At 40.2% G+C, this 27,336-nt stretch overlaps 1 pseudogene; it reads left to right on the top strand.

Annotated features, from left to right (window-relative positions):
- The first annotated feature begins 12,929 nt into the window (after positions 1-12,929).
- On the top strand, positions 12,930-26,286 carry LOC140502576 (methionine-R-sulfoxide reductase B1 pseudogene; annotated as a pseudogene).
- Positions 26,287-27,336: the final 1,050 nt, after the last annotated feature.

The raw sequence follows: 27,336 nt of genomic DNA, 5'->3' as shown, positions 1-27,336 counted from the left end.
CTTTTAAAAAAATTGTAGTTATATACATTCTTTTTGTTTTGATATTTGTCACAGTTATTTCTTGATATACTCTGCCTAATATGACCAAACTGACCCTCTCTCTCCCACACTTTGCAGCAAAGAAAAAGAGTTAAGCAAAAACAATTGATGTAGGAACTGGATGGGAGAATGTATACTGTGTGTGTGTGTGTGTGTCTGTCTGTCTGTCTGTCTGTCTGTATGTATGCATGTATGTAGTTTCCTGCCTCTCTACTAGTTAAGTGGAACAAGTTCTATTTCATTATCTGCTCTGGTACCATCACTGGTTTTTTTTTTCAGTTTCTCAAACTTCCCCTTCTTTTTAGTGTTCCTTTCATTATACTATTGTAATAGAGTGTTCTTTTTTCAGAGGTGTGGAAGAGCTGTCTAGGGTTCTGAAGCTCTGGGCTCCTGAAATGGGCTGGGAAGTTTATTTATTGTGTGTGTATAGGGGTCTGCCTGTATGTGTGTGTATGATATATGTGTGTATACATATATGTGAATATGTTTATCTTGTGTGGGTGTATGTGTGTACGTGTATATGTGTGTTATATATGCGTGCATGAATGTGTCCAGGTTTTAGCTAATCATGAACTTTGGAAAGGTCCTTAGCCAACACAACAAAGTGATTTTCTGGCCCAGAAACCTTTATTGCTATGACACTGATAAGAATAAAAGAATTGTAGCAGTTGTTGGTGACTTAGTAACCATTTTTTCTGCTTTGTTCTCTTATTTGAAAGGATCCTGATTGTCTACTTAAAGATCACATCTGAAAACCTACCCAAGAATTGCCTCCCTCCCACCATCCCCATTCCAAAGGCAGACCCAAAAGAGAAGTTAGCAGATTTCAGAAAACAAGCTTGTCATAGTTGGCACTTTCTATTTGAACAGAAGTTTCTCTATTCTCTGACATTTCTTTAAAGCCTGTTTATGTTCATTCATTTATCCAGTCAATAATTATTTTTACTGAGTACTTATCAACTAGACAGACACAAAGGAAGGTAGCAGATAGATAGAATCTTATGCTTAGCACTAAGAGGATTGTAAAGATGAATGAGTGATGGTTCTTGTCTCTAACTGTAAAATCACCAAGTTATAGGCAATACTGCATTATATCCCCCCTCCATTTTTGTAAGGCATATAAGATTAAGGATAGTTTGTGTTTTGGTGAAGGGTCAAGTGGGAAATGATAATTCTCTTTTTTTTTAAATTAAATTTATTTATTTAACTTTTAACATTCATTTTCACAAAATTTTGGGTTACAAATTTTCTCCCCTTTTATCCCCTCCCCCCCAAACACCAAGCATTCTAATTACCCCTATGACCAATCTGCTCTCTCTTCTATCATCCCTCTCTGCCCTTGTCTCCGTCTTCTCTTTTGTCCTGTAGGGCCAGATAGCTTTCTATACCCCTTTACCTGTATTTCTTATTTCCTAGTGGCAAGAACATTGCTCGACAGTTGATCTTAACACTTTGAGTTCCAACTTCTTTACCTCCCTCCCTCTCTACCCCTTCCCTTTGGAAGGCAAGCAATTCAATATAGGCCAAATCTGTGTAGTTTTGCAAATGACTTCCACAATAGTTGTGTTGTATAGGACTAACTATATTACCCTCCATCCTATCCTGTCCCCCATTACTTCTATTCTCTTTTGATCCTATCCCTCCCCATGAGTGTTGACCTCGAATTGCCTCTCCTCCCCATGCCCTCCCTTCTATCATCCCCCCCACCCTGCTTGTCCCCTTATCCCCCACTTTCCTGTATTGTGAGATAGGTTTTCCTACCAAAATGAGTGTGCATTTTATTCTTTCCTTTAGTGGAATGTGATGGGAGTAGACTTCATGTTTTTCTCTCACCTCCCCTCATTATCCCTCCACTAATGAGTCTTTTGCTTGCCTCTTTTATGAGAGATAATTTGCCCCATTCAATTTCTCCCTTTCTCCTCCCAATATATTTCTCTCACTGCTTGATTTCATTTTTTTTTTTAAGATATGATCCCATCCTCTTCAATTCACTCTGTGCACTCTGTCTCTATGTATGTGTGTGTGTGTGCATGTGTGTTTGTGTACTCCCACCGAGTACCCAGATGCTGAAATGTTTCAAGAGTTACAAATATTTTCTTTCCATGTAGGAATGTAAACAGTTCAGCTTTAGTAAGTCCCTTATGACTTCTCTTTGCTGTTCACCTTTTCATGGTTCTCTTCATTCTTGTGTATGAAAGTCAAATTTTCTTTTCAGCTCTGGTCTTTTCATCAAGAATGCTTGAAAATCCTCTATTTCATTGAAAGATCAATTTTTCCCCTGAAGTATTATACTCAGTTTTGCTGGGTAGGTGATTCTTGGTTTTAGTCCTAGTTCCTTTGACTTCTGGAATATCCTATTCCATGCCCTTCGATCCCTTAATGTAGAGGCTGCTAGATCTTGTGTTCTCCTGATTGTATTTCCACAATACTTGAATTGTTTCTTTCTAGTTGCTTGCAATATTTTCTCCTTGACCTGGGAACTCTGGAATTTGGCCACAATGTTCCTAGGAGTTTCTCTTTTTGGATCTCTTTCATGCGGTGTTCTGTGGATTCCTTGAATATTTATTTTGCCCTCTGGTTCTAGAATCTCAGGGCAGTTTTCCTTGATAATTTCATGAAAGATGATGTCTAGGCTCTTCTTTTGATCATGGCTTTCAGGTAGTCCCATAATTTTTAAATTGTCTCTCCTGGATCTATTTTCCAGGTCTGTTGTTTTTCCAATGAGATATTTCACATTATCTTCCATTTTTCCATTCTTTTGGCTTTGTATTGTGATATCTTGCTTTCTCACAAAGTCCTTAGCCTCCATCTGTGCCATTCTAGTTTTGAAAGAACTATTTTCTTCAGTGAGCTTTTGAATCTCCTTTTCAATTTGGCTGATTCTGCTTTTGAAAGCATTCTTCTCCTCATTGGCTTCTTGAACCTCTTTTGCCAATTGAGTTAGGCTAGTTTTCAAGGTTTTAATTTCTTCAACATTTTTGTGGGTCTCCTTTAGGAGGGAGCTGATCTGCTTTTCATGCTTTTCTTTCATCTCTCTCATTTCTCTTCCCAGTTTTTCCTCCACCTCTCTAACTTGATTTTCAAAATTCTTTTTGAGCTCTTCCATGGCCTGAGCCCATTGGGTGGGCTGGGACACAGAAGCCTTGATTTCTGTGTCTTTGCCTGATGGTAAGCATTGTTCTTCCTCATCAGAAAGGAAGGGAGGAAATGCCTGTTCTCCAAGAAAGTAGCCTTCTATAGTCTTATTTCTTTTCCCTTTTCTGGGCATTTTCCCAGCCAGTGACTTGACCTCTGAATATTCTCCTCACACCCACCTCACCTCCTGATCCTCCCAGCCAGCGTTTGGGGTCTGAGATTCAAATGCTGCTTCCAGCCTTAGGGCTTTTGGCGGGGGCAGGGCTGCTATTCAGTATGAGATTATGTTCAGGTGCTGAGGTTGGGGCAGGGCCGCCTCCCAGGCTCAGTTCCCTCAGGGGGTTTATGCACAGACCTTCCACAATGGATCCAGGCTGCCTCCTGCTTGGGGAGCCCCAGTCTGCAGCCGCCTCTCAGCTTCTACCTCCCGGGGGGGCCTGAATTATGGGGGCACCCCACTCCCCTCTCGACCAGCCAAAGAGACTCTCTCACCAACCCCCATCACCTGTAGGTGGAGGGACTTGTGCGGCCGCTGGAGATCCCGTCCCTGAAGCCTGCTCGGATCTGTTTCTCTCGGTGCCGCGGCCACGGCCGCAGCAGGTCTGGGCTGGGCTCCGCGTCTGCTGCATGACGGACCTTTTGGTAGAGGTTTGCAGGTCCCTCTGTGGGTGGAGGGACCCGCGTGGCCGCTGGAGATCCCGTCCCTGAAGCCTGCTCGGATCTTTTCCTCTCTGTGCCACGGCTGCGGCAGGGCTGCACTCAGCTCCCAGTCCCGGTGCCCAGTCCGCAGTGCGAAGGACCCCCCGTGAGAGGTTTGCAGGTCTCTCCGGAACAGAAATCTCCCTTGCTCCAATATTCCGTGGCCTCTGGGTGCAGAATTCGCCGTGAGTTACTCCCCTGTAGCCGTTCTATGGGTTGTGGGTTCGGAGCAATGTGTATGTGCGTCTTTCTACTCCGCCATCTTGGCTCCGCCCCCGATAATTTTCTAATAAAATTTTTCAATCTACATTTAAAGATACTTCACTATAAACTTGCTATAATACTTCTTGCTGTAGAAATAAATAGAATTCCATTTAAGGTGAGTCTGTTTGGAATGTCATCCAAGAATATTTCATCAGTAAGGCTGCACAGGGACAGCATCATGATCTGGACTCCTGAGAACAGAAGGAAAGTGGAGCTCCTGTGTCCCTTGCATTAGAGCTTGATAGAAAAAGAGTCTTCTAATAAATGACCAAGAGAGGAAGTCTATGTTATTTTCCTCTATTTAAATGCTATTTAATAAAATTTAAAAGGCAGTACTCTTAGTGTATCAAAAACTAAAGAAAGTTATTCCATTTGAGTCACTAACAGCTGGGCAATAGAAATAAAGGTATTATCAATTGACTTATTTTAATTTGAATTAGTCATCTTTTTTTTTTTTAAAGACTTCCTTTACAAGAAACCTTGGAATTTGTTTTACATTTTTTATTATTTTTAGTTGTTATTTCTTGAGAGCACTCAACATGCTAGGAGCTATTCAGAACCATCTTCTAAACCACTGTACTGGGACACTATTGCCCTACTTGAGTTGGCTTTCCCATGATAAAACTTGTGTTTGAGATTTAATGTGTTGGCTGGTACTGTATCATTAAGCTAATTATTCTGACTCATCAAGCTGACAGTCAATGTAGACATATTAAAGTAATTTTAAAAATAGAAAATTATGTTTGAAATAAACAAGATAAAAAGGCCAAAATATGCAGTTTTAAGTAAATTGTCTTTGTTTTAAATGATAAACGGTCAAGGCCAGCTTTGGGCCAAATTGGGAACTAGGTAATCTTTTTATCATCCTCTCACTTTCCTTTTGGAACTTCCTACTTTCCTATGCCCATTCTGTGCCCCTTTTCTCCACCCCTTTTCTCTTTTCCCATAAATCAAAAATCTTACTCTTCACTGAAGCTAATTATAGCTAGAAGTAGGAGAACTGCAATATATTATCTCTTAAGATAGTCTCCCAGTGGTATTTTCATTTGTAAGAAAAGATCCCAGAATGAATCTCTCATTGGTGACATCACAGGTAGTCCAACAAGGTGAAGTGAACAATTTAATGGATGAGGGAGTTGTTTTATTTTGTTTTGGAGAGATGTGTTCTCCCATAGAGCTCATATAACTGTTTACTTCACTTATAAGTGAAGCTAGCCATATAAAAAGGCAGTAGTAATTAGTGTAAGTTACACTAACTTGTGTCCCACTTTTACTTCATATTCTATGGTAAATAGACAAAGCTTATTATATTATTATTATTTTGGTATTATGTACTTAAAATATTACAGTGGGGGAAAATCATAGCCTTTCTGGTGACTTCTTTGTGGAATTGCTTAATCATTTATAAGATGTTTGGCTTCTGTTCACTATACAGTTCTGTTCTAGGGATACCTTAAGTACCTGTACAGATCCCTGATATATGACTTAGCAGGTACCCTAAGCCAGCATGGGTTCATTAACAAGAAGTCATACTTTAATAGCCTCATTTTTTTTTTAAACAAAGTTACTGGATGAATAGATTATGGGAATGCTATAGATATAGTACGTTTAGATTTCAGCAAAACATTTGTAAACCAAAGGCTTAAGGTGCTGGGATGCATTCTCTAACTAAGTGGCTGTAGCTCTGGGCTCAGACCAACCAGGTTCAGTCCTCCAGGAGTGTGGCATATAGAGGCTAATTCTTTTTTTTTTTCATTGTATTTAGCTCATTAGGGATTAGATTGATCTACTTTCTGGCCTATGAATAGAAGTTACATGGAATCAGATTTCAGCTCAATATAAGAAAAAACTTGCTTATAATTAGAGGGGCCCCAAAATGGGAGGAATTCCTCAGTAGTATTCTCTGACTGTGAAGGTGTTTAGGTACAGAGTAAATTGCTACTTGCCAGAGGCTTCAGGTAGGGAGCTGGACTAAGAATCTCAGATAGTTTGTTCCAATGCTGGTGGTCCAAGTTGTCAGTCTGCTCCTATCTCTCTGTATAGTTCTTACTAAGTCTTTCACTCACTCCTGGACCGCTCTGTATACTCCCCAATTAGGGGAAGGGGAGGAATTCCCCATGACAACACACTTTTAAGTGTCATCTGCGTTATTAATATTCTCTTCATCACTTTCTCAAGTGTAGATAATCATCAGAAGAATAAATCAAGCCCTGGTTTGCTAATATCCAAGGTATAAATGCTCACAGTTGAAATTTAATAATTGATTCTCTTTAAGCAGATTGGAGCTGGCTACAGTACATGACTCCTGTATCTGTTTCATTACCTATGAATTGGAGGTAACTATAACAATCAATAATTTTCCATGACAGAAAGGATCATTTGATGGATTGGACACAGTCCAGGGATTCCATATTGTTTGGCACAGGGCAGTATCTATATCTGTTTAATTGGCTTGTGAACACCTGTAATATATCACTTCCTTCAGACTGAATGATGCAGCAGAGCACAGAGAGGTCCTGGTGCTTGCATCAATGTGCTCATAGTCCCCTCCCCTGTCAGAATTAGGTGGGGGTAGGAAACTCACCTAAAGCAGCTAGAGAGATGATCGCTCAGGGCATAGAGTGCTGGGTCTGGAGTCAGGAAGATCTGAGTTCAAATGTGATTTCAGATATTTACTAGCTGTGTGACTCTGGGCAAGTCACTTAACACAGTCACAAACAGAGGTTTCTTTTAATTTCCTTGCCTGGAGAAGGAAATGGCAAACCACTGCAGTATCTTTGCAAAGAAAACCCTATGAACAGTATGGTCCTTGGGATCACAAAGAGTTAGATAGAAGTGAACAACTAGCAGCAACTAGGAAACTCACCTCAGCAATAAATGGGCAGAGGATGTAGATTGCATACCATAAATTGATACTTCATTGACATTTCTGGTAGCATGCCTACAGATCTCTTTGCCTGGAAACTGGCTCAATTCCTAGCTTCTCATTCCCAACTCAATCCTTTAAATTGATAGCCTATGAAGTCCTGGTTTCTGGCTGGCCAGGGCACTGGTTTATACTTACATTTCAGAGTCCATCTATCTCCAGGAGGAGACTTCTCCTTGTTCCCACTGATAATTATTGGCACATGTCAGTCTGTTTCAGAAGACCTGAGCCCAGTGCATAAGAATATCTTGAAGTATTATTGATTATACAAAAAACCCATAGTATTGACCCAAACAATCAAAGAACTATGAATTCTGAACATGAGAAATGTCTAATACTTTCCTTTTGGGAAAAACTTCCTCAATAAAAGTTAATAAGATGGCTTTCTGGCACCATTGACTGATACATATTGTCAGACTGGTAATATGTTTTAAGGCATTTAAAACTCTTCACAATCTGGCTCCAGTCTGTTTCCAGGATGATTATACATCACTTCCCCTCACGCACTCTATGTCCCAGCCAAATTGGTCTACTTACCATTTCCAATCCATATCTAACATCCCACCCCCCATCTCTGTGCCTTTTCAAGGGCTATCTTCCTTTCTCGAGTCTCAGGGAACCCCAAGCACCCTTTGAGTCAACTCAAGAGCCACGGTTTACAGACCTTTTCCAGTTCCCTAAGTTGTCAGTCACCCATCACCCAAATTATTTTCTATTTATTTGATGTATATTTTGTGTTTACTTACTAAAAACATATTGTTTGTCCCTTTCTCCCTCCTTGAAGGCAGCTAAAGGGTGTAGTTTTATAGATTACCAGATTTGAAGTAAAAAAGACCTGAGTTCTAATCCCACACCAGACACTTACTAGCTGTGTTACCCTGGGTAACTTACTACACCTCTCTCAGCTTCAATTTCCTCAGTTGTAAAGTGGAAATAATAATACCACTGACTGCACAGGGTTCTTGAGTTGATAATTATAAAGAGCTGTGCAAATCTTAAAGCACTATGTAAAGGCTGGCAGGTTATTTTTGCCTTTGTATCACTAGTATCTAACGCAGTGCCTGGTATATCATAGATACTTCATAAATGCAAATCGAGTTGTCTTGAATTAAGGCTGGACTGAAGGAGAAGGAAGAGAAGGAAAACCTAGTAAACAGTCCCTATCCTGACTAGTCTGCCTATTTGGTGCAGATTCTAGTGCACTTAAGTGTTACGGGCTAGAGACAGTATCAGGGCTGTGGTTGTGCTACCATGTGGAATGTTCACAAGGATCAAGAGTAGAAGCATGGCCAGGACAAGGAGCTGGTGATGTGGTACAGCATGGTATTTATGACAAGTTGGATCAACACACAAGAACTTGAGCCAAAAGAAGTCAAACCGAGCAACTTTTAGCATAAGCCAAGTAGTCAAGAAGGCCAAGAATAAACCAAGGAAGCATAGAGATTCCTGACAGCTAAGAAGCTGTCTGATCTACTCAAAGTATGTTCTGACAGCGTGAGTCAGCAGAGTCCTCTTCATAGGCCTCTCTATACTCTGCACTGCCTAGATGAGCCAAGTAAAACATCCCCCCCAAGGTGGATGGGGCTAGCTGGCACGGGGTGAGATGAGCTATAATTTGGTCATCTGATCGATTTAGGGCTTTATGCTATGACTGGTTTATTATCCACAGCAGGGGAACAGGAGTATAATGCCACCTGTTTCACTGAGCTATTCAGAGCTGATTGTTAAATTTTTAGGGTGAGCATTTACATCTCAGAAATCAGCAAGCTATATAAATCAGGGCTTCATTTATTTTTTGTTGATCATCCAAATTTGACAATGATGGAGAAAATGTTAAGAATGTAGATTATACCTAAAACTGTGTCATGGGTACATTTTTCTCCAGAAAGCCAATTGTTAGACATTTACTAGTATACCCCAGAATACAAGTGTAGGAACATATCTTCATTTGAGACACCGCATTGCAGACTTATGATTTTCACATTATAATGTTTTATTTTGACATGCTAAAGTTGACTGTGGTACAGGAGAAGAAATTCTGAGTTTGGAGGCAGATCTTATATATTTGTAATATACAAATATTTGTACATATTTTAATATACTTTATATACTGTACATGCTGTCTCTCCCAATAGAATGTATTTCGTTAAAGGCAGAGACTGTTTCATTTTTTTCTTTGTACCCACAGGACCTAGCACAGTGCCTGGAAAATAGTAGGTACTTAATAAATACTAATTTGTGGATTGATTGCTTGATTGATGTGGAACAAGATGACCTCTAAAGTCCCTTCCAGCTCTAAATTTATGATTCGGTGATCCTATGAATTCTGGCTCTGTCACTCATTATCTGTGTGAACTAGAACAAGTCCCTCAGCCTTTCTAGGCCTCAGTTTCCTTGTCAGTAAAATGATGAGTTTAGACCAGATGACTTTCCCAAATCCTTTCCAAATCTAAATCTATCATCTGCTGATATTCATGGAAGTGGCAGTTGAAGTCATAGGAACAGATATCTTGAATTATGGCTCAGGAGTATAAATTTTGCTGACTTCTGCTACCAGAAACTATACAAACACCTTCATATTCAGTTAGCCCCATATGTCACCTGACTTTGGATGAGCTTGATCAAGCCTTGGTATTTGACACCAAATTTGTAATATGGCACATACACCATCTGCCAGGCACCCCAATGAACATTCTGTCTCTAGCTCCTGTCAAAAATAATCCCTAAGAAGATATAGTACAGTTCTATGTGTTCAGGAATCTGTATATCAGAAGAGACTACAGGCAAAGTGTTGCTCAGTTGTTTCAGTTGTATCCTACTCTTAATGACCCATTTAGGGTTTTCTTGGCAAGATTACTGCAGTGGCTTGTCATTTCCTGATCTAGCTCATTTTTACAGATGAGGAAACTGAGGCAAATGGGATTAAGCAATGTGCCCTGGGTCACACAGCTAGGAAGTGTCTGAGACCAGATTTGAACTCAGGTGTTCCTAACTTCAGACCTGGCACTCTAGCCACCTCTCCACCTAGCTACCTTAGGCAAAGTGTAGGTGTCCCCATTAAGTATCCTGGCCAAGAAACATCCTCTATCAACTAAGTGGTAAGTGTAGATCCATTTCTTGGCACAAACATGAACTTTGAATGAAAGCCTAGTAGACCAACATTTCTGAAAAAGCTGTAGAATCTCAGATTTGTATGGGATCTCAGAGATACCCCCTAGTACCTATATCTGAACAAGAATCCTTTGCACAACCTACCCAACAAATAGTTCGTCATTCAGCCTTTACTGAATAGTTCCCAGTAAGGTCAAAGTCATTGCTTCCCAAGGGAGGCCATTCTACTTTGGAACAGCATTGAGTATAAGGGAAGTTTTCCTTATGTCAAACCTAAATCTTCTCCCCAGTGATCATAGTTCTGGCTTTGGGGTCAGAAAAAACAAGTCTCACCTCTCTTCTCCATGGCAGCTCTGCTTGTTCAGCCAGACTAGCACTGCTGACTATAAACCCATCTGTTCTTAAAAGAGAAGAGAAAATGGCAGAAGCAGCACAGTGTGAGAAAAATGGCAATGATGTCAAAGGATCTGGATTTGAATTTTGACTGCTGTTTTGTAGCTGTGTGACCTTGGGCCTGTCATTTTCCCTCACTAATCCTTAGTTTCCTTATCTGTAAAAGTGAATTCACTGGAATAAATGGTCTCAAAGACCTAGTCTAGCTCTGAATCCAATAAGCTTTCCCTGTGTGGGCATACAGCAGTCTTACCTACATTCATATGTACCAGATCTCTGTTACAGTAGGTTTTCCTTCACTGCCTTTCTTTGTTACAAGTGAGGTTCTGTTGGGTGGGTGACAAAGGCAGTTTGTCAACAAATGACTAGTAATTTTTTTTAAAGATAGAAATAAAATTTTAAGATTTAGAAATTTAAAAACCCTAAAATTATGGGCAGGACCCTATAAAGTATCTATCTACTACCCACCCCATTCCCCAAATTATTTCTCATAATCGACTTTGTTCCAAAACAAAATCATGAGCCTAAATTCTCTGTCACATGTTCAAGCATTTCATAGACAAAAAAAGAGGAGAATTTGAGTAGGGCATGAGAGGGAGTGTGTAAGTATCTGCTTTTTGAAGTAATACAGCCATGGCTGAGCAGTTGCTAATAAACATATTGCCTTTAGGAGCCACCAAATCATTCCCAGAATATAACAATATGCACTACAAATTGATGAGCAGAATGTTCAAAAGGCAAGAGCAAGTAGTTACCCTCCCTAATCATTGGGAGATGAGGCAGGAAAGGGAAAAAATACCCTGAAAATAAAAACAATACTATTAAATTCTTGAATTTCTAATTGTATGTGTATGTGTGTGTGTTTACTATTTCATTTAAAGTCTTTTCCAGTTATGAGATAAGAGAACAGCCAAGTGTGGGGAGTCTTACAAGAGTCTTAATTTTCCCCGGAGAGGTTTTCACAGGAGGAAAATCATATGTTAAAGGAAAAAAAAAATAAAGGAGAGGAGCCAGGGAAGGGAAATAGAGAACTAGAAAGTCTCACAAAATCAAGCTCCTTCTGCACCTTCTGAAAGAAACCTTTCATCATCATCTCCTTAATCTAGTGCCTTCCCTGCTTTGATTATCTCTAATTTATCCTGCAGTGTTTTATTGTTGTTAGTAGTGTTTCAGTAGTGTCTGACTCTTCATGAGCATATTTGGGGTTTTCTTGGCAAAGATATTAAAGTGATTTGCCATTTCCTCTTCCAGCTCATTTTATAGATGAAGAAACTGAGGCAAATGGACTTAAGTGACTTGCCCAGGGTCACACAGCTAGCAAACATCTGAGGCCACATTTGAACTCATGAAAGTGAGTCTTCCTGACTCCAGGCCCAACACTTCACCCACTGCACCACCTAGCTGCTCCTATTCTGCAATGTATCTTTGTATATAGTGGCTTGCATGTTGTCTCACCCATTACATTGTGAACAACTTGAGAGCAAGGATTGTCTTTTGCCTTTCTTTGTATTCCCAGCACTTAGTTAACATAGTACTCAAGAGTTTATTGAAAATAACACAGGTACTTAGGATTCTCCTTTTCCTATTTGAGTAAGCAGGAAAAATTAAGTGGTCTAACCAAAAGAATATTTCCATTGATGGGAGAAATATTACCTGGAAAGAGTGAAAGAGATAGAGACTAGAGAAAGCCTGGAGGTAACCAGGGAGAGTAGAAATGTTGATAAAAAAGGACAAAGGAGAGAAAAATGAAGAGTCAGAACCAGAAGATAAATTTTTGTCCTCATCTTATAGTAGGGAAATGACATCAAAAAATTGAAGGACTATAGAAATCATAGTTTTCCTATAAGAAAATAGGACTATAGAAAACTCTGACCTGACTTGAGGAATTGGTGTATGGCTTGGACATACTATGGAACGGTGAAGCTGGTAGGTAGAAACTGGAAAGGGAAACATCATCTGTTCCCACTTACAAGCACAATGGAACAATGGACTTACATCTCTAGGAATAAAGGTTGCTTATTCAAGAAATTCAATTTCCCTCTTTCCCCTTTAAGAAGACTTTATTCTGAGGAAATAGAGAATCTCTTTACATGACATGAAAAAAAATCTGCACCCAAACTCAGAAAAGGGCTGTTGAATGACTGACAATGGGGGAGCTAAATGCTATCTCAGCCATTTTCTTCTATGCCCAGGGGGTTTGGGATTGAAAGATCACCACAAATACACCAGCGCTGAAAATCCTTATCTGTAAAAAGAGTAGGATGATCCATGAATTTCCTTCCAGCTCTGTGATTTTATAATGGAAATCAGAAGTTGGCTCATACCAATGTACAGAACCATGAATGTGTTCTTTAGTTGCGTGATGGTTGAGAAATTCTATGGATTATCCCACAGTTTGGCTAAGAGGGTCCACAATGAGCAGCCATGGATTTCAACTGCTGACCAGCAGAGGTGAGTTTCATCCTCACCCCAGGACAAAGGCAGCCAGATACATTTCTCATCATAGAGTATTCATCTGATTCCTGTTGCACAGTTTACAATGCCTGGGATGACAAATCATTTATACCCCTGTATTAGGCTCATTCAGCTATTTTCAATTACTTACGTGAAAGAAGACAAACTTATTACTCTTTCAAAGTTATTATTAATTGCCTGATAATGGAGTTTCTGATTACCATCTTCCATCTATCTGTGATATCCGGTATCCATCCTTTTAGCAGTGAGGTCTTTTTCTTTGTTTTTTCACTTTGCAATTCCATAAAAGATATTGCCCTTCTTTTCCTGGACACTGAGAATGCTCCCTAATGCCACATGCCATTTTCAGCCTATGTGTACCATGAAACATTCTATCACTGGCATCTCTTTACATTCTGGTCTTTTCCTTTCCCAGAAAAATCTAAGTCAGATTTTTTTTTCTTTCCCCAAATGGGCCACATTAATATGCTTTTAAAAAAAATCAACCAGCCTGTTCTTGCTCTGTTATCTCCTGTTTTTCTAGCTTTTCTCAATATCTTTGATCTTGGAGAATGAATAAATAACAAAATTTGCAATTCAGCACAGAAATTATGTCTTTGCAGAGGAAAGGCACAGGGATAGAATCAAATTTGGTGACTGGTCCCTCTATGGCTATAGTGGACCCCATAGTGGTCTTGCAACATATTGGTGTGGGATGGACTCTAAGGCAAGTAGAAGTAAAGGGGTACAAGGAGGAAGTACTTGGGTATCAGTGCCCTGGAGCAAAGGCCTGGCCCCCTGGTGCTAGTCATAGGTCTAGAACTTGGTATGTGCTTGCTATGGGAGGCAGGAAAGCACAAGTTCTGGAACTTCTAAAGGCAGAGCACACTGTATGGAAGCAAATGACCTAGATCAAATTCTAGCTCTGGTACTTACTAGCGTATGAACTTACACATGTTATTTTGTCTCTTCGGGGCTCAGTTTCTCACATGTAACATGAAAGAATTAAGCTCGAAGCTCTCTATTGTCCCTTCTAGTCCAAATCAATCAGTCCGGAGTGTCAGGACATAAACCAATTTCCAAGGCACTATGTTGTCTGTTTCAAAATTGAAGAGCCATGTGACTCACAAAGAACACTGTTTATAATATCATCCTGCAGGGGTGGGAGTAGAGGACAAAAATGGGAGTAAAATGGAATCAGAATTGGGAAAGGATATATGTTAATTCATTATCAGAATGCTTTACATGTGACTTGAGTACCCGATAGGCTTAAATACAAACTCAAGTTTGGCATATGCAATCTTTATAAGCTGGCCTATTCTATCTTTCAAGCCTTCTTATACATTAGCCACCTCTGCATGCTTTGCCATACTGCTCTACTTGCCGCTATGCACACACAACACTCTATCTCCCATCTCTTTGCCTTTGTACCAGTTGTGCCCCATGCCTGGAATGCCCTCCCTCCTCACGTCTACCTTTATCAATATCTAGCTTTTTTCAAACTCAGCTTCAGCACCTCATACTGGTGCTTAAAGCCATGAGGTCTTTCACAGTCTCAGCTGCCAAAATTACCTTGTGTCTTCTTCCTATGGGTTTTGTACGTACCTGTGTATGAATTTTGTTTATGCCTATATGTGTCCATGTTGTCTTCCCTATTAGAACCACAGCTCCCTGGAATAGAAGCTGCTGTACTTACATCTTAGCACAGTGCTGGGCACATGGTGGCACTTAATAAAACCTGCTGGTTTGATTAGAGAAGCAGGCATAAAGTTAGATAACATTCTTCCCAGAAGATTCTGTAACTTCTAAAGGCATATGAGTATTTTGAAATGAATTTCTGCAGAGCTCATCAGAATTTTAATGGGCTGGGATAAAAGATCCCCCACAGTTTAGATCCACAGAAGAGTATACTGAGGTTGAAGTAACTTAGCTGAGATCAACACACACAGGACCCTTTATATAGCACATTTGAAAGTAGTTTTCTTTTCTTCCATAGAAATGAAAAAAATGCTCTCTTTTCAAGTATTTGCCTGAACCAACCCCCCTTTCCCCCTGTCTCATCCCAATCTGTGCTATTGCTTTTCTCTAGCTTCTGAGGAACGTTATGAAATGCTTTCAAGTCCACCATTGTCATAACTTCAAAATAAGATGTTACAAATGTCCACTCTGTGGTGCTTTTCCTTTCTGGTTCCTTTTGAGGATATGTTGCTTAAAGATTTATGTAGTAGATAGCTGCCCTCCACCCATGCTCTACCAAAGGATAGAGATCTGCCATTGGACATTGTGGGACAAAGGGGTGTCCTCACTCAACCAAACTGTTGTTATACCTGGACTCTGAGTCGATTCTGCTTTGGGGGAATAGTATATGAAATTTTAAATCATTTTACATACACAGAAAAAGAGGTTGCTGGGAGATCTGTGCCTTGCTTTCTATTTCTAATTTTGGGTTTCCTTTTCCTTTCTTTAGCTATTTCTAGAGAGGCTGGAACTCTTCCATGGCTGTTTCTTCTATTGGGAGCAGAATCTTTATTGAGAGTTTTTACTGGGACCATTCAGCAGCTGCAACATGAAAGTAGCAATTGCTGCTGTCTGAGCAAAACCCAAACCTGAAACTTCACCAGTCTCTCCTAAGGGAACCTCTTCTTTCCAATTCTTTTTCTTTTCATGGAGGTATCTCCAACCTGTTTGCTATTCAAGCCCCACTAAAACTCCATGCTGGGGTAGGGTCAAAGATGCTGCTCTTGTACCAGGTAATAAAAAGTTTTATTAGTTGTTCAAGATGTTGTTAACCTATGTCATCTTTCCTTGGTTGCAGAAACAGAAGGACCTGAGGACACACAGAAATGCCAAACTAATACACAGGTCTCTAAATTTGGGTCTGAAAGGCATGTTAAAGGTCAAATGATACCGTAATTTAAAAATAAGGAAAGAAAAAATGTTAAAGGTCAAGTAACTGGCCAAAGGGAACACATGTAACTAGAAGCAGTATTTGAAGTCAGGTATGGTAGACTCTAAATCCAGCACTCTTCCTTTTGTTTCAAACACACTCAGTATCGTATTGTGAACTCAGAATGCGTGTACACATAGAAACAATGTTATGTATACATAATGGTTAATTCTGTTATGAGGCCAACAAATGAAAACCAATTCAATCTACAATATGTCTAAAATTTGAGGCAACGTGATGTAGTGGACACAGCTGGATCGCAGAGTCAAGGAGGCTTAGATTTAAGTGCTGTGTCAGACAAATATTGGTTAAGTAACCCTGGGCTGGTCGCTTAACCTTTCTTATTTTTCCCTTCAGAAAACTTCAATTTTATTTTATTTTCAATTCTGAATTCTGTCTCCCTCCTCCTTTCCCCTTCCCTACCCAAAGCAAGAAACACAAAACCTATTACTAATATGTATAGTCATGTAAAACAAATTTCTGTATCAGGAAGAGAAGGGAGAAAAGGGGAAGGCAGAGGGGGAGAAAGGAGGACAGGAGAGGAGAGGAGAAGGGGAGAGAGGAAGAGAGAAGAGAAGAGGGGAGGAAAGAAGGGAAAGAGAGGAAAAGAAGAGAAAGAGGTGGGGAGAGTGGAGGGAGAGGGGGAGGAGGCAAGGGGAAAAGAGAGGGGAAAAGAGCAAAGAAAAGAAAAGAAAAGAAAAGAAAAAAAGGAAAGAAAAGTAAAAAGAAGAGAGTTTCAATCTGCCCTCGAATCCATCATCTCTCTATTTCATGTTCCACTAATTTACTTTTGATATCATTCTTTTTTTAAAAAAATTATTTATTTAATTTTTAACATTCATTTTCACATTTTAGGTTCCAAATTTTCTCCCCATTTGTCCCCTCCCTCCACCCCAAAACACTGAGCATTCTAATTGCCCCTATCACCAATCTGCCCTCTCTTCTATCATCCCTCCCTTCCCTTGTCCCCATCTTCTCTTTTGTCCTGTAGGGGCAGATAACTTTCTATAGCCCATTATGTGTATTTCTTATTGCCTAGTAGCAAGAACAGTACTTGACACTTGTTCCTAAAACTTTGAGTTCCAACTTCTCTTCATCTCTCCCTCCCCACCCATTCTCTTTGGGAAAGCAAGCAATTCAATATAGGCCATATCTGTGTAGTTTTGCAAATGACTTCCATAATAGTCATGTTGTGTAAGACTAACTATATTTCCCTCTATCCTATCCTGCCCCCCATTGCTTCTATCCTCTCTTTTGATCCTGTTCTTCCCCAAGAGTGTTGACTTCAAATTGCTCCCTCCTCCCATTGCCCTCCCTTCCATCCTCCCCCCCACCCTGCTTAGCCCCTTCTCCCCCACTTTCCTGTATTGTTAAGATAGGTTTTCATACCAAAATGAGTGTGCATTTTATTCCTTCCTTTAGTGGAATGTGATGAGAGTAAACTTCATGTTTTTTTCTCACTTCCCCTCTTTTTCCCTCCACTAAAAAGTCTTTTTCTTGCCTCTTTTATGAGAGATAATTTGCTCCATTCCATTTCTCCCTTTCTCCTCCCAATATATTTCTCTCTCACTGCTTGATTTCATTTTTTTAAGATATGATCCCATCCTATTCAATTCACTCTGTGCTCTCTGTCTGTGTGTGTGTGTGTGTGTATGTGTGTGTGTAATCCCACCCACTACCCAGATACTGAAAAGTTTCAAGAGTTACAAATATTGACTTTCCATGTAGGAATGTAAACAGTTCAACTTTAGTAAGTCCCTTATGACTTCTCTTTACTGTTTACCTTTTCATGTTTCTCTTCATTCTTGTGTTTGAAAGTCAAATTTTCTTTTCAGCTCTGGTCTTTTCATCAAGAATGCTTGAAAGTCCTTGATTTCATTGAAATACCATTTTTTCCCCTGAAGTATTATACTCAGTTTTGCTGGGTAGGTGATTCTTGGTTTTAGTCCTAGTTCCTTTAACTTCTGGAATATCATATTCCACACCCTTCTATCCCTTAATGTAGAAGCTGCTAGGTCTTGTGTTATCCTGATTGTATTCCCACAATACTTGAATTGTTTCTTTCTAGCTGCTTGCAATATTTTCTCCTTGACCTGGGAACTCTGGAATTTGGCCACAATGTTCCTAGGAGTTTCTCTTTTTGGATCTCTTTCATGCGGTGTTCTGTGGATTCCTTGAATACTTACTTTGCCCTCTGGTTCTAGAATCTCAGGGCAGTTTTCCTTGATAATTTCATGAAAGATGATGGCTAGGCTCTTTTTTTGATCATGGCTTTCAGGTAGTCCCATAATTTTTAAGTTGTCTCTCCTGGATCTGTTTTCCAGGTCAGTTGTTTTTCCAATGAGAGATTTCACATTATCTTCCATTTTTTCATTCTTTTGGTTTTGTTTTGTGATTTCTTGGTTTCTCATAAAGTCATTAGCCTCCATCTGTTCCATTCTAATTTGGAAAGAACTATTTTCTTCAGTGAGCTTTTGAACCTCCTTTTCCATTTGACTAATTCTGCTTTTGAAAGCATTCTTCTCCTCATTGGCTTTTTGAACCTCTTTTGCCAATTGAGTTAGCCTATTTTTTTTTATATAATTAAATTTATTTATTTAACTTTTAACACTCATTTTCACAAAATTTTGGGTTACAAATTTTCTCCCCTTTTATCCCCTCCCCCCCCAAACACCAAGCATTCTAATTACCCCTATGACCAATCTGCTCTCTCTTCTATCATCCCTCTCTGCCCTTGTCTCTGTCTTCTCTTTTGTCCTGTAGGGCCAGATAGCTTTCTATACCCCTTTACCTGTATTTCTTATTTCCTAGTGGCAAGAACATTACAGTTGATCCTAACACTTTGAGTTCCAACTTCTTTACCTCCCTCCCTCTCCACCCCTTCCCTTTGGAAGGCAAGCAATTCAATATAGGCCAAATCTGTGTAGTTTTGCAAATGACTTCCATAATAGTTGTGTTGTATAGGACTAACTATATTTCCCTCCATCCTATCCTGTCCCCCATTACTTCTATTCTCTTTTGATCCTATCCCTCCCTATGAGTGTCGACCTTGAATTGCACTCTCCTCCCATGCCCTCCCTTCTATCGTCCCCCCCACCCTGCTTGTCCCCTTATCCCCCACTTTCCTGTATTGTGAGATAGGTTTTCCTACCAAAATGAGTGTGCATTTTATTCTTTCCTTTGGTGGAATGTGATGAGAGTAGACTTCATGTTTTTTTCTCACCTCCCCTCTTTATCCCTCCACTAATGAGTCTTTTGCTTGCCTCTTTTATGAGAGATAATTTGCTCCATTCAATTTCTCCCTTTCTCCTCCCAATATATTTCTCTCTCACTGCTTGATTTCATTTTTTTTTTAAGATATGATCCCATCCTCTTCAATTCACTCTGTGCACTCTGTCTCTATGTGTGTGTGCATGTGTGTGTGTGTAATCCCACCCAGTACCCAGATATTGAAATGTTTCAAGAGTTACAAATATTGTCTTTCCATGTAGGAATGTAAACAATTCAACTTTAGTAAGTCCCTTATGACTTCTCTTTGCTGTTCACCTTTTCATGGTTCTCTTCATTCTTGTGTTTGGAAGTCAAATTTTCTTTTCAGCTCTGGTCTTTTCATCAAGAATGCTTGAAAATCCTCTATTTCATTGAAAGACCAATTTTTCCCCTGAAGTATTATACTCAGTTTTGCTGGGTAGGTGATTCTTGGTTTTAGTCCTAGTTCCTTTGACTTCTGGAATATCCTATTCCATGCCCTTCGATCCCTTAATGTAGAAGCTGCTAGATCTTGTGTTATCCTGATTGTATTTCCACAATACTTGAATTGTTTCTTTCTAGCTGCTTGCAATATTTTCTCTTTCACCTGGGAGTTCTGGAATTTGGCCACAATGTTCCTAGGAGTTTCTCTTTTTGGATCTCTTTCATGCGGTGTTCTGTGGATTCCTTGAATATTTATTTTGCCCTCTGGTCTTGCAAGAGGTTTGCAGGTCCCTCTGTGGGTGGAGGGACCCGCGTGGCCGCTGGAGATCCTGTCCCTGAAGCCTGCTCAGATCTTTTCCTCTCTGTGCCGTGGCCGCGGCAGGGCTGCACTCAGCTCCCAGTCCTGGCACCCAGTCCGCAGCACGAAGGACCCCCCGCGAGAGGTTTGCAGGTCTCTCCGGAACAGAAATCTCCCTTGCTCCAATGTTCCGTGGCCTCTGGGTGCAAAATTCACCGTGAGTTACTTCACTGTAGCCGTTCTATGGGTTGTGGGTTCAGAGCTATGTGTATGTGCGTCTTTCTACTCCGCCATCTTGGCTCCGCCCCCCGAGTTAGCCTATTTTTTAAGATGTTATTTTCTTCAGCATTTTTTGGGTCACCTTTAGAAAGGTGTTGACCTGCTTTTCATGCTTTTCTTGCATCTCTCTCATTTCTCTTCCCAGTTTTTCCTCCACCTCTCTAACTTGATTTTCAAAATCCTTTTTGAGCTCTTCCATGGCCTAAGCCCATTGAATATTTTATTTTGTCTGTTTGGGATACAGAAACCTTGACTTCTATGTCTTTCCCTGATGGTAAGCATTGTTCTTCCTCATCAGAAAGGATGGGAGGAGATATCTGTTCACCAAGAAAGTAACCTTCTATGGTCTTATTTTTTTTCCCCCTTTTCTGGGCATTTTCCCAGCCAGTGACTTGACTTCTGAGTTTCCTCTCCACACCCACCTGGCCTCCAGATCCTCCCAGCCAGTGCTTGGGGTCTGAGATTCAAATGCTACTTCCCAGCCTAAGGGCTTTTGGCAGGGGCAAGGCTGCTATTCAGTGTGAGATTAAGTTCAGGTGCTCAGGTGGGGGCAGGGCCATCACACAGGGCTCAGTTCCTTCAGGGGGTTTATGCAGAGACCTTCAACAATGGATCTGAGCTCCTGCCTGCTTTGGGAGCCTCTGTCTGCAGCTGCCTCCTGAGGGGGCCTGAGTTATGGGGACACCCCGCTCCCCTCCCAGCCAGCCAAAAAGACCCTCTCACTGACCTTTGGCACCTGTGGGTGGAGGGACCTGCACAGCTGCTGGACATTCTGTTCCTGAAGCCTGCTCAGGTCTGCTCCACTCGGTGCTGCGCGGGCAAGGCAGTGCTGGGCTCTGCTCCGGGTCCAGCGTGACGGACCTTTCATGTCAGTTTTTTAGGTCTCTCTGGAACAGAAATCTCCTCCACACTGTTGTTCTGTGGCTTCTGCTGCTCCAGAATTTGTTGGGAGTTCTTCTTTACACATATTTTATGGGCTGTGGGTTAGGAGCTAGCATATGTGTGTCTTTCTACTCCACCATCTTGACTCTTCCCCCCAAGGTAATATCATTCTTTATGTCTAAATAATATACCCGTTTTGAGGCTATCTTGGTGTACTATGTGAGATGTCAGTCTGTACCTAGTTTTTGTCTTTTACTTTCCAGTTTTCCCAATAGTTTTTGTTAAATAATGAGTTCTTGCACCATTAGCTGGGATCTTTGAGTTTATCAAACACTAATGTGTTTACTGTGTTCTTTTCTTCTGGATATCATGTACATAATCTCTTCTATTATTCAACCTCACTATTTCTTACCTAGTACCAAATAGTTTCAACTCTTAGAACTTAGTAGCATAATTTAAGGTCTGGTACTGTTAGGGACATTTCCTTTGCATCTTTTAAAATTGATTCCCTAGATATTCTTGACCCCAAACCTAAAATAGATGTAATACCTAAGCCCTGCATAGAGTATATCTCAGAGGAATATGTGTTCATGTCATGGTTGTTGTTCATTTTTCAGTCACATCCAACTCTTCATGACCCAATTTGGAGTTTTCTTGGCAAGGACACTAGAGTGGTTTGCCATTTCCTTCTCCCGTTCATTTTACAGATAAGTAAACTGAGGCAAATAGGATTAAGTGACTTGCCCACACAACTACTAAGTATCTGATTCTGAATTTGAACTTGGGTCTTTCTGACTCTAGGCCCAGTACTATCCACTGAGCTACCTAGCTGCCCTTACGTGACTGACAGAAGGAACCAAACTGGAACATGGAGAAGTTTGAATAGGAAAATGGCAACTTACTTATAGGGAGCTATAGTCCTTTCTTTTTCCAGTTGTGAATTCATATACCATAGAGGGAAATACCCTCTGATCTGACTGGTACCACAAGGACAGAGACAAGAATTAAATGTACACACCCAATAGTGTTGAAGACTATAAATCAGGGGCTTGGCCACATGAGAGCAAAACAATACTAGACACCACTCTACCTACATATCTTGTGCTGTTTTGGAGAGAGAGCAATAGCAGTGACGCTTCAAGTTCCTTTAACACAACAAAGGACATTGACATAGTGTCAATTTTGTTTTCCTGAGCAAAAACACTGGATAATTATCCTTCCTGACCTCTCCTAGGATGTGAGGGTTGTAGGAGGGAACTGAATACCCAGTTCAGTTTAGATATGAATAAAATAAAAAATGAATGACAATTTCCTGGAGACAGATTCTTCTGGGTAATTAATCATTGATTTACTATTAGTCTGGTAAATAATCAATAAATTAATGTCAGTATTTCAGAAATCAGACCTTGCATAGAGGTTGTTCAATGTTTAAATGCCTTTGGAAAGGAGAGTGTCCTTGAGGGTAAAAATCAACTTTGATTGGGTAACAATTAATAAGCAAATCAATATTATAATGAAAGATGGACTTTTTCTAATGAGGGCTGGGGGACATGATTTTGATCATGTCAGCACTTTCCCAGATCATTCCTCCTCCAGCAAGCTGTACAAAAGAATCTATTTTCCACTTAGTCCTACCTGAGTAGAACAATGGTGGGGTTACACAGTAAGAATTCCAACTAGATAAGAGGGTCTAGGTGGATAAAATTTTGGGCAAGGTCAGAAATGTCCTTGAGGGGCTGGGTTTTGAGTAAGGAAGGAAAAAGAGGATCTTTTGGTCCTGTATATAAAATTGGTTATTAATATAGTAAGAAAATAATCTTTTTTTAATCCAAGCTTCTTCCATGTCTGTTTCTGAAGGGGTTGATGCAGGGTTTGAAGAATGAGTACATGCTGGGCAACGTGCTTTCTGTGTACAATGATGTTAAATTATTTTGAATCATATCTACAATTATGATAAAAATATATTATAATTGTGTCTTAGATGTAATGAGAGACTGGCCATTGAACCCAGCCCTTGTGAGTGTGCTCAGAATATTATTGATGCAGTTCTCTACACAGCAGAGCCCAGAGAATGTGCTTCTCAGAGACTCTTGATGAAGGTAATGGAAATGTCTTGGAGGGCCTTTAGAACACAGTAGAAATTCTGTTCTGGTCTTCTTATCACATGGGAAGGAGAAATCTTTTTGATTAAATATTGATACATTCAAAAGGCACTAGCTGAGCAGAGAGAGCGTTGGCCTCTCCTCTCTCATTTTGATTTCTCTTTGTCTGAGTTCTTCCTGCTAAATATTGTAAAAGACAATGTTAGGAAGGGAGAGATCTTGGATCCTCTCCCCATCCAAGATCACATGGCCTCATGAAAACAGGCCTCGGTTCTTTGGTTTAGTTTTTATTCTTTTATTTTAGGCAAAGGAAGTTAGAAGCTAGAAATTTGTGAGTTTCAGAAGCTCAGAAGAAGCACTGTGAGATGGGTCTTTAGAGTAGTAATAATGGTGGGTTTCCATGTACAAAAATATTTATAGCAACTCTTTTTGTGGTGGCCAAGAATTGAAAATTGAAGTGATGCCCAACAGTTGGGGAATGGCTGAACAAGTTATAGTATATGAATGCAATGGAATACTATTGTGCTGTAAGAAATGATGAGCAGGCAGACTTCAGAAAAACCTGGAAAGACTTATATGAACTGATTCTGAGTGAAGTGAGCAGAACCAGGAGAATATTGTGCTCAGTAACAGCCAAATTGTGTGATGACCAACTGGATAGACTCAACTCTTCTCAGCACTGCAAGGATCTAAGACTATTCCAAAAGGTTCATGATGAACAATATCCACATCCAGAAAAAGAACTATAGAGTCTGAAGGCAAATTGAAGCATACTATTTGCTCTATCTCTTTTTTTTTGTTTATTCCTTCTCCTATTGGTTCTAATTCTTCTTTACAACATGACTAATATGAAAATATGTTTAATATGAATGCATATGTAGAGCCTATTTCAGATTGTACACTGTCTTGGGGAGGGGGGAAGGAAGGAGAAGGAAATTGAGAACTAAAAATCTTATGTAAGTGAATGTTGAAAAGTAAAGATAAATTAATTTTCAAAAGAAAAGAAAAAAATAATGGCAGGGTTCAAATCTTATGTAAGAAACATGTCTGTGGGGGTATGTGTTGCTCTTGTGGGCTATATGTATGTATGAATGGGTCTGTTAAGGTGTGTTTCACAGGAAGGCATGAATCACCTTTCTCCAAGGAAGATGGATTCCTGCCAGGAGGGAAGCAAGAGATTGGAGCCATTAGGTGGCCATGCTTCTCTCTTCAGAGAGCAGGGCTAGGAGAAATAATTTTCAAGATTTTCAAGCTGCATTCTTGGATATTATCCCTTTAACAGGGAGTGCCCCAAACTATCTACTGTATAAAACAGCACCAATTGTTAGTTGTACACAAAGACCGTGATGTGTAGTAAATAGCAAATAAAACCATTTATCCAGTCTGATGGCAAACCGATATCAGAGAAGTTATGTAGATATACAGACTATACAGAATGAATGAGCTCTTCCAGAGGGAGAGAGAGAGAGAGAGAGAGAGAGAGAGAGAGAGAGAGAGAGAGAGAGAGAGAGAGAGAGAGAGAGAGAATATATCCAATTTCACTCAAAGGAAAATCCCTTAAAACCTTTAGTGTGGTAAATTGGAAATGGAGCTGGCCAAGGTGCCAGCTCCACTACATGTTGGCTTCTTTCTAGAATCTTCAGAGATTCTGAAGAGAACCTGCAACATGCATGCCCATTTGGAAGCTAAAACTGGGAGATCTCCTCTCCCAAGTTCTTGCCAACTCTGCCCTTCACACAAGTAACAGAGCATCAAGTAATCATTCTCTTCCATTGAGGAGTGTCATGCATTCCTCTCCTTGCAAAAATCAGCAGGTGCAAGTTTGAAACCTGTAACTATACAGCAGAAAGACAAACAGCTGTGTAGTCAAACAACAAAGGTGATTTCCCCTGGCATCCCAGCTACAGTGCCATTGAAATAAAAACAAAACAAACACACACAACAATATATGCAATAGACATGACATTAATCAGAGAATCACTTGGGAGGGTACTATAGTAACCTATTAACAGTGGCAGTTGAGAAGTCACTTAGTCATTCTCTGAGGTTCAGTTTCTTCATCTATTAACTGCGAATAACAAAACCACCTACCTCCCAGAACTATTCTGAGGATCAAATAAGATAATGCATATAAATTGTCTTGTAAGCTTCCAAGGGGTATGTAAACATTAGCTATAATAATTATTTTGCTTTCCCTTCAGTACTGACAGTCTTGTCAGACTTGTGCTGGACCAGATCACAGCTAAGCTGATCTGAGAGCCCTGGAACTGTCCAGGGTGGGAGGAGGGGAAGGCTTCCAGGGAGCAGCTGGCCAAGGGGTGGGGAAAGCCTGGGATCCCTGGCAACATAAGGTTATCCAAGGTGAATTCCATTAATCCTCCTGAGTTGAACATTCAAAAAGTAAGGGACAGATGTTGGTTTTGGCCGTGAGTTATCAAAAGCCCTTATGATAAGCCTGCTTACTTTAACTTCCTTTCTATGACACCTTATTCCTTTCTGTTGTCCTGAGTTTTTCTCTCTCTTGAGGATGGCCCAGTCTCCTCTTTAAGATCAGACTGGGAAGCTCTTTCTTTCTACCCTTCCCCAAAGCAGAACAGAACTAGAAAATTAAAACAGTCCTCCATGAAAAGAGCCTACTTATGACTACTTAAGGTGAGATTAGGATGAGCTGAGTGGCTGGTGGCAAGCACACTTTGGGAGCCCAAGTCTGTGCGGGTGATTGCCTTATTGTCTTTCTGCATTTTGGGTGGAGAGGTTTTCCAGAACTACTCTGAGCCAGGTATCTATGTCTGTGCCAAGTGTGGTTACGAGCTCTTTTCCAGTCACTCAAATTATTAACATTCCTCTCCATGGCCAACCTTCACTGAAACAATACATATTGATGTGTCCAGAGTTTGGTTGGCCACAAGCCTTAAAGGGGTCCTATGGCAAATGTGACAACAGCCTGGGGCATGAGTTTATCAGTGATGGACCAAAGAAAGGCCCGTCTTGCTTCTGAATATTTAGTAGCATGCTGACGTTCATTCTTCAAGACAATAAAACTTCAGCTCCAAAGGAAAAGTAAATGGCTATGGATACATTGCAAAGGCCAATTTACTTTGTAGTCGTTGGAATTGGAGTTCATCATAGTTCAGACTGGTGAAGCGAGAGGACGCTGAAGAAACAACAAAGGCCTTGAAATCAGAAGATTCTAGCTGAAGAGCTGGAGGGAACCTCTGAGGCCATGTTGTCCAACCCCTTCCTTACAGCTGAGACAAGGGAAGGCCAGAGAAATCAACCAAACTGAAAAAAGACAGACAAGGGATGATAGAGAGGTGATTTAAACCCAGATGCTCTGAGTTCAAATCCAGCACATTTTCCAAGGTTCTAGGCTGCTTCTCCTCATTTCTTTTAGGTAAGTTCTTTCTAGAAAAAGGCCATTATTTAGGGAATGGGCAGAATAAGTAAAAACTCAATGATGAGCAACCACCTACTACATCAAGTTGTAGAGAGCTGAATTAGAATTCTGTTGTTTTTGTTTTGTTTTGCTTTTTAGTAAGAGTTTAAATTCCAAATACATAAAACTTAGATTTTCCTAAACTTTTCACCAGAAGGAGATAGAATTCTTCGTATGTTGGTCATTTGTTTCCAGTTTAATCTCATCATATTTTTTATCAGCATGCCCTCTCCCCTCCTGAGGTTCCAAATGATGATCTTCTGAATTCTATGTGGTCTAGTTTTGAAAAAGAACTTGATTGACTTTAAGTCGCATGAAGCAGATTTCCACAAATCTTTAGTAAAGAATTCAAATCCTGAAAATTTTATCCTGTTGTTTCGGTTGGGGGGTCACAGTGTGAATTACCATGGTTAAACCCTTGTAGGATGGCCATGGTAATGAAGGTTAGTGACCAGGCCAGAACACAGGACAGTGTTTTTTTAAATCTTGCTTTGCATATGGTAGATTTTAAAGATGGGTTTTAAAATACTTCACTGCAACTTGTGTTTCTTGGGCTTATGAAACACAGTTAGTCAATTACCTCTGAATATGTGGAAAGGGCTACTTCCTTTACTGTATTTAAGCATTTTGTCCTTCTGATTTTTTGCTTGGTACCACCCTCATTTTAATGATCAATTT

Source organism: Notamacropus eugenii, chromosome 4, assembly GCF_028372415.1.
Source record: "Notamacropus eugenii isolate mMacEug1 chromosome 4, mMacEug1.pri_v2, whole genome shotgun sequence".
In the NCBI taxonomy this organism is placed as follows: Eukaryota; Metazoa; Chordata; class Mammalia; order Diprotodontia; family Macropodidae; genus Notamacropus; species Notamacropus eugenii.
This window is presented reverse-complemented; position numbering and strand designations above follow the sequence as displayed.